Source organism: Scyliorhinus torazame, chromosome 2 (assembly GCF_047496885.1).
Source record: "Scyliorhinus torazame isolate Kashiwa2021f chromosome 2, sScyTor2.1, whole genome shotgun sequence".
Classification (NCBI taxonomy): domain Eukaryota; kingdom Metazoa; phylum Chordata; class Chondrichthyes; order Carcharhiniformes; family Scyliorhinidae; genus Scyliorhinus; species Scyliorhinus torazame.
In genome coordinates, this window is record NC_092708.1 from 243,204,834 (window position 1) to 243,216,866 (window position 12,033).

Here is a 12,033-nt window from a genome sequence, read left to right on the forward strand (position 1 = left end):
GTGCGCGCGCGGTCGATGCGGCGCCAGCGGCCCCTGCGGCGATTCCTGGCGGTCGACCAGCCGAACTCCTGCCGCCGTGGTTTACATGTGGTACCACCTGGCAGGAGCTTGGACTCACGCCACGGTGACGATCCTGGTGGGGGGCGGGGGGATTCTGACTCCGGGGGGGGGGCCTCAGCGGTGGTCAGGCACATGATCAGGGGCCACCGATCAGTGGGCCATCGCGATCTGGTGGGCACCTGCCTTACTCTGCATGGGCCCGCTGTGTGACTCCACCATGTCGGCGACACCCGCGCCGAAGTGGGCTGCCACGCGCATGCATGGACCCGCTTGCGGCCGCCGTGTGCATTTGCGGCCGCTGTGCGCATGCACGGCCGCTCAGCCTGGACAGCAGGGCCCCGCCGGCAGCCAGAGCTGTGGGACGCATGCTGGGGCTCTGCTAGCCCCCTGGAAAACGGAGAATCACCCTGGACGTTCGAGGAAAAAGTCCGGTGCGATTTTCGCCTGTTTTCCAGCGGGCATGGGGACTTTGTCCCCGAAAAGGGAGAATCCCGCCCCTTGACTCCATTCAGGAAAAAGCAGCCCATTTGATTGGTCCCCATTCAATGTCCACTCCCACAACCACCAATGCACAGTGGCAGCAGTGTGTACCATCTACAAGATGGAGTGTAGCAACTCACTGCGGCTCCTTTGACAGCACGTTTGAAACCCCTGACCTCTAGAAGGACGAGGGCAGCAGATGTATGGGAACACCACGACCTGCAAGTTCCCCTCCAAGCCTCACATTATCCTGCCTTGGAAATATATCGCTGTCCCTTCGCTGTCACTGGGTCGAAACGCTGGAACTCCACCCCTCCCACCCCCAAGAGCACTGTGGGTGTACCTACATCCCAAGGAGTGGTTCAAGAAGGCAGCTCGCCACCACATTCTCAAGGGCAATTAAGGATGGACAATAAAAATGCTGGCCTAGCCAGTGGTTCCCACACCCCGTTAAACACAACAACAAAAAATTACAATTAAACAAATGTTGATTCCTGCTTGGGATGTGGCTGCAGGAATCTTCAAGAAAATGAAGCGTATTTCTCTCCAAACCCCCTTCATTCTTTCATCCTGTCCAAAAATCAGTGAAGAAAAATACAACGTCAATCTCAGAAAACAGACGAGTCCAATCACATGTTGCTATGGCGGTTCGCTGGGCTGCTGATCAGTTTGCTTGAGGGGAAATGTGGTTTGTTGAGTTATCTGACAGACTGGTTGCTATTTAAACCTACCAGGAATGTGCATGAACTGGCAGAGCTCTGGTTATTCCTTCAGAGAGCAGAAGATCGTTCTTCATGTGTGAGGTACGAGAGATGTGCGATCTTGTTCGAGAGCTTTCACCTCCTTTAGACATAGAACACACAGTGCAGAAGGAGGCCATTCGGCCCATCGAGTCTGCACCAACCCACTTATGCCCTCACTTCCACCCCTAACCCAATAACCCCTCCTAACCTTTTCGGACACTAAGGCCAATTTATCATGGCCAATCCACCTAACCTGCACATCTTTGGACTGTGGGAGGAAACCAGAGCACCCTGAGGAAACCCACGCAGACACGGGAAGAACGTGCAGACTCCACACAGTCACCCAAGGGAGGAATCGAACCCAGGTCCCTGGAACTGTGAGGCATCAGTGCTAACCACTGTGCCACCGTGCCACCCCTAAGGTTTTACCTTGTTTACCACTGTGCCACAAACTTGCCCTTTAGTAACTCCTGCCAGATGACAATCATCAAATAGATTGGCAATAAGAACATAAGAACTAGGAGCAGGAGTAGGCCAATGGCCCTTCGAGCCTGCTCCACCATTCAATAAGATCATGGCTGATCTTTTGTGGACTCAGCTCCACTTTCCCGCCCGTTATAACCCTTTATTCCTTTATTCTTCAAAAACCTATCTATCTTTATCATGAAAACATTTAATGAAGGAGCCTCAACTGCTTCACTGGGCAAGGAATTACATAGAATCACAACCCTTTGGGTGAAGATGTTCCTCCTAAACTCAGTCCTAAATCTACTTCCCCTTATTTTGAGGCTGTGCCCCCTAGTTCTGCTTTCACCCGCCAGTGGAAACAACCTGCCCGCATCTATCCTCTCCATTCCCTTTATAATTTTATATCTTTCTATAAGATCCCCCTCCATCCTACTAAATTCCAACGAGTACACTCCCAGTCTACTCAACCTCTCCTCGTAATCCAACCCCTCCACTCTGGGATTAACCAAGTGAATCTCCAAGGGCAGCACGGTGGCACAGTGAGTCGCACTGCAGTCTCACGGTGCTGAGGTCCCAGGTTTGATCCTGGCTCTGGGTCACTCTCCATGTGGAGTTTGCACATTGTCCCCGTGTCTGTGTGGGTTTCGCCCCCACAACCTAAAAATGTGCAGGGTAGGTGGATTGGCCACGCTTAATTGCCACTTAATTGTAAAAAATGAATTGGGTATGCTAAATTTATTTTAAAAATTTAAAAACAGAAACTTCTCTGCACACCCTGCAGTGCCAGTATGTCCTTTCTCAGGTAAGGAGACCAAAACTGAACACAATACTGTAGGTGTGGCCTCACTAACACCTTATACAATTGCAGCATAACCTCCCTAGTCTTAAACTCCATCCCTCTAGCAATGAACGACAAAACTCCATTCACCTTCTTAATCACCTGTTGCACCTGTAAACCAACTTTTTGCGATTCATGCGCTAGGACACCCAGGTCTCTCTGCACAGCAGCATGTTTTAATATTTTATCATATAAATAATAATCCCTTTTGCTGTTATTCCGACCAAAATGGATAACCTCACATTTGTCAACATTGTATTCCATCTGCCAGACCCTAGCCCATTCACTTAAACTATCCAAATCCCTGTGCAGACTTCCGGTATCCTCTGCACTTTTGCTTTACCAATGTATTAACGTTTTATGCATTTGATGTGTACTTGAAGAGGAAATATTTGGGTGTATGTGGAAAGAGCAGGGGAGTGGGACTAATTGGATATCTTTTTCAAAGAGCCAGCACAGACATGATGAACTGAATGGCCTCCTTCAATGCTCTACAATTCTCCATCGTCATCTTTTTAACCTCTTCTTCAAGGAATATGTCTGAATTATCATATTCTCTTCAGAGAATCTAGTCAAATAATTTATTTTTTTCATTCATTTTTTGAATGGTGGCTAGGTCAGCATTCATTGCCCATCTCTAATTGCCCCATTGGGAAGGTGGCAGTGAGCTGCCTTCTTTAACTGCTGCAGAGGATGCAGTGGCATAGTGGTATTGTCACTGGACTAGAAATCCAGGGTAATGCTTGGGGGAACCCGGGTTCGAATCCCACCATGGCAGATGGCAAAATTTTAATTCAATCTGGAATTATGATCAATGATGACCAATAAAACCCATTGTCGTAAAAAATCCATCTGGTTCTCTAATGTCCTTCAGGGAAGGAAATTTGTCATCCTTGCCTGGTCTGGCCTACATGTGACTCCAGACCCACACAGCAATGCGTTTAACTCTTAACTGCCCCCCACTGAAATGGCCTAGCAAGCTGCTCAGTTCAAGGGCAATTAGTGATGGGCAACAAATGCTGACCCAACTAACGACTCCCACATCCCAAGAACATATATAAAAAAGGTCTCGGTGGTATAGGTACACCCCAGGCTGTTAGAGAGGGTGTTCTAGAATTGTGACCCAGTGATTGTGAGGATGCTGAGTGTTTTGTAGGGAAATTGCCAGTCGCTGGTGTTCCCAAGTACCCGCTGTCCTTGTCATTCTAGATGATACTGGTTATGGGTGTGGAGGTTGCTGCCTAAGGAGCTTTAGAACATAGAACATTACAGCGCAGTACAGGCCCTTCGTCCCTCGATGTTGCTCCGAACTGTGAAACCACTCTAAAGCCCATCTACACTATTCCCTTATTGTCCATATGTCTATCCAATGACCATTTGAATGTCCTTAGTGTTGGCGAGTCCACTACTGTTGCAGGCAGGGCATTACACGCCCTTACTACTCTCTGCGTAAAGAACCTACCTCTGACATCTGTCTTATATCTATCTCCCCTCAATTTAAAGCTATGTCCCCTCGTGCTAGACATCACCATCCGAGGAAAAAGGTTCTCACTGTCCACCCTATCCAATCCTCTGATCATCTTGTATGCCTCAATTAAGTCACCTCTTAACCTTCTTCTCTCTAACGAAAACAGCCTCAAGTCCCTCAGCCTTTCCTCATAAGATCTTCCCTCCATACCAGGCAACATTCTGGTAAATCTCCTCTGCACCCTTTCCAATGCTTCCACATCCTTCTTATAATGCGGCGACCAGAATTGCACGCAATACTCCAAATGCGGCCGCACCAGAGTGTTGTATAACTGCAACATGACCTCATGGCTCCTAAGCTTAATCCCTCTACCAATAAAAGCTAACACACCGTACGCCTTCTTTGGTGAGTTGCTGCAGTGCATCTTATAAGTGGTACACACAGCTGCTACTGTGCGTCGGTGGTGGACGAAGTGAATGTTTGTGGAAGGGGTGCCAATCAATAGGGCTGCTTTGTCCTGGATGGTGTTGAGCTTCTTGAGTGTTGTTGAAGCTGCATTCATCTAGGTGTGGGAAGTATTCCCTCACATTCCTGACTTGTGACTAGGCCAGCGGCGGATAGTTTGGCGCCGCGCCAACTGGCGCGGAAGGGCTTGGCACTACACCAACAGGCGCCGAAGGGTCTCCGCCGGCTGGCGCAAGTTAGCGCATGTGCGGGAGCGCCAGCGTGTGCTGGCGTCATCCCAGCTCATGCGCAGGGGGGGTCCTTCTCCGCACCGGCCATGGCGGAGATTGACAGCGGCCGGTGCGGAGGGAAAGAGTGCCCCCACGGCAGAGGCCCGCCCGCAGATCGGTGGGCCCTGATCGCAGGCCAGGCCACCGTGGAGGCACCCCCCGGGGCCAGATCCCCCCGCGCCCCCCCGAGGACTCCACAGGCCGCCCATGGAGCCAGGTCTCGCCGGTAAGGACCTGTTGTGATTTACGCCGGTGGGACCGGCCGAAAACGAGCGGTCACTCGGCCGATCGCGGGCCGGAGACTCGCCGGGGGGGGGCCACTGCCCGCAGCCACCGACTGGCGCGCCGCGATTACCGCCCCCGCCAAAATCCCAGCGCCGGAGAATTTGGCAGCCGGCAGGGGCGGGATTCACGCCGCCCCCCGGCGATTCTCCGACCCGGCGGGGGTCGGAGAATCCCGCCCCTTATATTTGTGTAGCAGCTTTAACATAATGAAACAACCAAAGGCGCTTCATAGGAACATTATAAAACAGAGGAGAAGACTGAGCGACATAAAGAGATATTGGGCACTGTTTAATGGCCTCGTCGCGCTAGATTTGATGTCGGGACGGGTCCATTGAATCTCGCGATAGTGAATGTTTGTGGAAGGGGTGCCAAACAAAGGGCTGCTTTGTCCTAGATGGGGTGTCAAGCTTCTTGGGTGTTGTTGGAGCTGCACTCATCAAGGTGTGGGGAGTATTCCCTCACATTCTTGACTTGTGCTTTGTAGATGGTGGACAGGGTGGTGGACATTCACTATCAGGAGATTTGCGACGCTCAAAATGCTTTGGAAGATTTAACGGAGTCTAGTCAGATGTCGGGATCTGGATCTTGCCCTCACTGACCGTGATCCAGAACTGCATATATAAATGAGCTATTGGACTAAATATGTGTTCTCAGGATTCTCTTGGCACCGGGACCTAAAGGCCGCACATGTGAGACCTCACCATGGCACCATTTAGTACTGGTTTCCATAAACATGGAACAGTGGAACAGTCATAATAGCACCTGGGGGGCGGGGGGTTCCGCCAGGCCATTAGAGACCCCCTTGTGGTTGGGCACAGGGCAGGGTGGCACTCTGACACTCCCTCTGGCACCCGTGCACCTTGGCACTGCCAGCCTGTCACCCTGCACTGCCACCCAGGCACCCTTGCAGTGCTGCCCTGGCATTGCTAAGCTTGCAGGGGCACTGCCAGGGTGCCAGGGCAGCAGGACCAGGGTGCCCGGGTGCCAGGTTGGCATGGCTAGGGATCGGGGCTGGGAGCTGCTTTAACAGGTGGAGGGTAGGGTGAGGGGCCCATGTCTGGATGTGCAAACAAAAAGCACCAGCAATAAGAAGCCCAAGGATTAATACAAATTTGGCCCTTGCACTCTTCCAGTAACTTGGTGGTGAGCTAGACCATCCAATGGGAGCATTAAATTGAGGGTCAAGTGCCTCATCTGCAGCAGTCCTCCGGTAAGGGAGGAGGATCTGAGCAGCGGGATACAGCGCCATTGCTTGTAATGTCACCGGAGCCCCCCCAGCTCGGTTGTACAGGAGGGATGTTAAAACGCAAAACAAAATCCAGACTAACTTGTTGTCTGAGAAGACTGCTGAACTCTTTAACTCGTTGTCTGAGAAGACTGCTGAACAATCCTGAGCAGAATATTCTGCTTATTGGAAACTAATCTCTCCAAGAGATTTTCAACAGTTAGAAGGCACCCGTTAAAGTATTCAGGGCATTTAAAACTTGAACAAAAATGGCCTTCCAACCCAACATTGGGACCAATTTCTCTGCCTCACCCTCCCTCTGATTCCCTCTTCTGCTGACTCCCTTTATCTGATGAATAGCACCTCTCACAGTGCAATGCTTCAGCACTTGCCTGGCATGTTAGGGACACAGGAACAGGAGGACGTTATTTATTTCCTCCGCCTGGGTTATGTGGTCAAGCCCTGAAGTGGGACTTGCAAGCAGAAACTTATAAACATTTTATGGATTGTATCTATGGGAACCTTGGCTTAATCACTCACAAAGTGGTTCTTCATTGTCTAAGAATATAAAGTCTCATTAACAGCCTCCTAAACAGAATCTATTCCATTTGCTATATATGAATTAACTGTAAATCTGCATAAATACTTCGCATTCCAAATAATTTACAGGAGAGCAGATTCCCTGCTTAAAAACACAAAGAAGTGGGAATTAGGGGTATAAACCTTTCAAACTGTGCAGACTATTATTTCTCAGACCACTTGATAGATTGCAGATTAACAGACACGACCTAACCAGTGCTGAATTATATAACATGAGCACTGTTTATACAGGTGTGATGAGTTGCTCGCTGATTTGATCCACATTTTAATGTCTGACAAATAATCTTCCTCATCTGGTTTGAGAGTCAGACTGCCTTTTTTCTTAGTAACATTCTCCCCACCTCCTCTTTCAACGGGATGTAACATAGGAGTACAATTCCATGGGCCCAGATCACAAATGCTGACCACAGCAAGCATCACAGCCTGCCCTAATCCAGCATCTCCAAATAAGCAGTCTCGAGCTCGTGCCCGTGGATAAGGATAAGGCACGGAACTGATGTATTCTCTTTCCCATCCCTAAAGCTCAGAGAAACTTAGGCGAATGGTATTACTCTCCCCTCCACTCCCCTGCCACCCAAAGCACTGAAACTTGCCCTGTTTCGAGTTTTTATTCAAGTTCCTTGAAGGAGGCAATGGTGCTTTGCCTCAACCACTTGGTGAAGCAAAGTATACCATACTTCGAAGCCCTGAGCAAAATAAATTCTCCTGATTGCTGTCTCTTTATTCTATCCTCTTCCCTCCTCTCTGAACAAGAATATTGCTGGAAAGAGAGACATGTTGTCAAACTTTTTCATCTTGCATGCATCAGGACATGCAAAAATACCAAATTTCAAACAATCACAGCAATTAAAACTGCAGGAGAAGAGGGCGCTGATTGGTTGGCAAGTCGATTCTGATTGGCTGAGCTGTTGCTGTGGAGAAAGCAGTGGGGAGTTATAGGCTCCCGAAGCTTGGGTTTGGTGTCATGTTTTGTATTATAATATCCCTGTGAGGTGCCTGGGATGTTTTATTAAATCAGTGGCACTACATAAACACACGTCATTGCTGTTTAGTGATAATTTTAAATGGATGATCCTGTGTGAGTGTGTTCCAGGGAGAGGCAATGGTCTTACTCCATTCATTATCAGAAGCCTTCAGATTCTATGTAAATAAACCTCTATTAAATATTCTTTTGACTCTCTCTGCAACTGGTCCCAGCAACTCATTTTTAAAATTAATTATTTCACAGGGCATGGACATCGTTAGATAAGCCAGCACTTTTGTTGCCCTTGAGACATTATGGAGGAGCTGCCTTGAACTGCTGCAGTCCCTGTGGTGTAGGTACACCCATAGTGCTGTTAGGGAGGGAACGCTGGTGAATACACGCTGAGTATGTCTGTCCAATTTGTGAGCCCACAACTGCATGCTGTACTTTAACCATGACCTTGTACAAATTTCTCACAACTTCCTGACTCAGCTTGATGGCTGTACAATTGTACTCTGGTATTACATCCGCAAGAGAGAGGTGGAGGAGAACCTATGACTAAGCAGCTTATTAATGAAAAAAGTTAATCCCACGTTGATCCACCATGTTTTTCATTTTTAGCTTCTCAGCCAGTTCAATCTCTGCAAATTTTGTTGTTGGACTGACTAGCCCACGAGAACCAAAATGACTGAATTTTATTTGTTTCCATTTAATCTCTCATTTTATTCATCTGAAGACAGAATACGTGTCAGCTTGCTGGGTCTGATCATGGGTTGAAATTGCGCTCAAAACAGATATTTTTACAGAGTTCAAAAGGATGAGACGTATAAGGCAATCCTTTCACAAATTCCTTCTGCAACTCATCTTACCAGGTCTAATGCCCTTGATTTGAAAGATTCTGACCAGAACATAGGCGCCTGCCATCCCACATCAGACACAAAAAAACACTTGGTCTTCAATTAACAACATTCATTGAAGGAGTGCTGCACTGTTGGAGATGCTGGGCTGGATCCTCCGATCCTTCCAGCCGCCTGTTTCTTGCCGGCACGCTGTTCACTGGTGGCAGGAATCTACACTCGCACTGCTTGTCGCTGGGATTTCGCTGGGAACGCACGGCGCCGGGAAACCCGCGGTCGGGGGTGCGCTGTCGGCGGGAAAGGTGAACCACAACGGCCGGAGAATTCCGGCCTCTGTCTTTCAGATGAGACGGTGGGCGGGATTTTTCAGCTTCCTGTGACGTGTTGCCCAACGGAGAGATCTTCCAGTCCTGCCGATGTCTACAGCATTTTGCATGGGTCACCCGCCCTCCACCGGGATCTTGCCACATGGACGGTGGTGGGCATTGAGTGGGGGAGGGTGGCCTTTGTCAGGACCAGAAGATCCTATTAAATGGGAACCACATCTTGCTCTGTTAAATTGACGTGAAAGACCATTTTGAATTAGATATCCTGGCCAAAATTGATCCCTCCACCCATAGCACCATAAACAGATGATCTATTTTCATTATCTAGACTGTTGCTCATGAGAGAGAGCTTGCTTTAAGTGGCTATGTATCATACATAACAACAATGATTGCACTTCAGAAGCTATAAAATGCTTTGGGCATCCCGAGTTTGTGAAAAGTGCAGTGTAAATGCAAGTATTTTCCCCTTTTTTTGTAGACTGTGTCCCATTTATAAAATGTAAAATACTTCTGAAATGTTTAATCTCCACAATTCCACTTGCTGCCATATGCGAGTGTGCTAATTTTTCTCTGTGTGTCTGTGAAGCAACTAATATGGTGCCTTATGTAACTACATTGATCGAAGTGTGAGATGCGGAGCTAAGCTGTACCTATTCTACGACGATGAACGTTCGACAGAACAGCCCTTGTGAGATTGTAAACTTTCCAAACCCATCGAATTATGTCCTGAGGTTACACTGCGGATTTATTTAAAGCAGTTTTCTTTTGCCAAATTGTGGTCATGACCACCTAGAAGTGATTTGAGATTATCCAAACGTAGGAGGTGATCAGGAGGTGGGGGGAGAGATGGAAGAGGAGGGGAGAGAGTGGATATGGGAGGAGAGATGGAGAAGAGGGACGTGTGAGAAAGAGGGAGGGGAGGATAGGGAGAGAGGGTGCATTACTAATAATAATCTTTTATAGTCAGAAGTATGAAGTTACTGTGAAAAGCCCCTAGTTGCCACATTCCAGCGCTCGTTCGGGCAAGCTAGTACGGGAATTGAACCCGCGCTGCTGGCCTTCTGCATTACAAACCAACTGTCTAGCCCACTGCGCTAAACCAGCTCTCTTCCAGTTTAGGTTGAACACATGCCCCTCCTTATCTCTGTAACGTCCTGCAGCTCAAATTCCCATCTGCTTTGAAACTCTCCAATCATGTGACACTGGCTTCTTGTGCATTGGCCATGCTCCTCGCCCAACAATGGCGGCTTTGCCTTTGGCCCTTTAGGCCCCACATTCTGGAATTCTGACTCTCGTTCTCCTCAATCGACCGGAGAGAAAATCTGCCTCTTTGGATTTCCATCAGTTTCTTGTTCTGGTGATGCCTCAGTGAAGCTCCATTGGGTCATTTTTCTACATTAAAGGCGCAATACAGCTGGAAAATTGTTGTGTTGTCTGCAACCAAATTTAAACTGTAATTGTCCTGCTCGATAAATTAGGTTGCAAAATATTTTTGACTGAGGCACATAAAATGCATGTGGAATCATGCCATGAAAACAGTTAGCATCTATAAATATCAGTTAAAATTTATTGCTAACTTGACAGAACTTAATTGCTCATGATCTGCTTTAGCCTGCAAGTTTTTCTTTGTAAAGGGAGAGCGCTGCGAGAGGAATTGATTTTGCACAGAAACGGGTCATTAATTTCAAATAACCAATGAAACTTTTACAATGGCAATAACTTACAGAAAATCAGGAGGTTTCGGAAAATTATTTACGATGCTTTTATGTTATCGTTTCCTGAAAACGCGTAATGTAAAAATAAAATATGAATAATATTTCAAGGAGAAGGGTTTGAGATATTCAATCCGGCTTCTCCTTTGCCCGACTTGACCTATTGCTCTTGTGTGATCTAACGATCTAAGCGACTCTGTTGAAATAGGTAGTTTATTACAAAACTCATCTTGGTGATACGATAACTCGTGAATCATCAGTTCTGAAGACGGTTTTGCAATGAAGCTATCTGCCCATGGCTCTGTATTAACTTTGTGGAGCATGGACTTTTTGGAATTCCGGAGATGTGCAGGTTAGGTGGCTAGGCCATGCTAAATTGCCCCTAAGCGTCCAAAGATCAGGTGGTTCATGTTTGGAGGGGTTCAAATCCCCTCACGGCTGGTGGTGGAAACTAAACTCAATTAATAAAATCTGGAATATAAAGCTAATCTCAGTGATGATGACCATGACAACTATCATTGATTGTTGTAAAAACCCATCTGGCTCGCTAATACGCTTTCGGGAAGGAAATCTGCCATCCTTACCTGGTCTGGCCTACATGTGACTCCAGACCGACAGCAATGTGGTTGATGCCTAACTGCCCTCTGAAATGGCCTGGGAGGCCACTCAGTTTAAGGGAAATTAAGGATAGGCAACAAATGCTGGCCTTGCAACATACCATGAGAGAATAAAGGGAAACAAAAACTGTAATTAGAGGACCTAAGGATCTGAGAGGAATGTATTACTGGAAAAGGATGCAGGAATAGCAAGTGTTCGGCTGTTGAGGGTTTTTGAAGAGAGCAGTGAGAATTTTTAATTGAAATATAAACAGCAAATGCTGGAAAAACTCAACAGATCTGGCAGCATCTGTGGAGAGATAATATTATGTGGTCTTCTACAAAGAAGAGCCATATTGGACTCAAAATGCTGCCAGACCAGCTGAGCTTTCCAGTACTCTCTGGACTGGATCTCAGTCCCCTAGCCTCGTGTTTCTCGGCAGCAGTAGTCAGTAGGATTTCCCATTGAAGCCACCGCACGCAGATGGGAAACCCATGGGCGGCGGGGTGCGTTGCCGGTGGGAAAAGTGAATCGCAACGGCCGGAGAATTCCGCCCCTGTTTTTATTTCAGATCACCGGCATCTGCAGTAGTTTGCTTTTATTTCAGAAATTTCTAAATTGGATGAGTTGGGGAGAGGGTCAGGATGTGGATATTCAGATGAAGGGGAGATTGTAA

The 12,033-nt window shown here is 47.7% G+C and overlaps 1 protein-coding gene across 2 annotated transcripts in view; it reads left to right on the forward strand.

Moving 5' to 3' along the window:
* Positions 1-12,033, forward strand: part of smoc1 (SPARC related modular calcium binding 1) — a 341,176-nt gene that overhangs the window by 152,612 nt on the left and 176,531 nt on the right. The window lies entirely within an intron of this gene.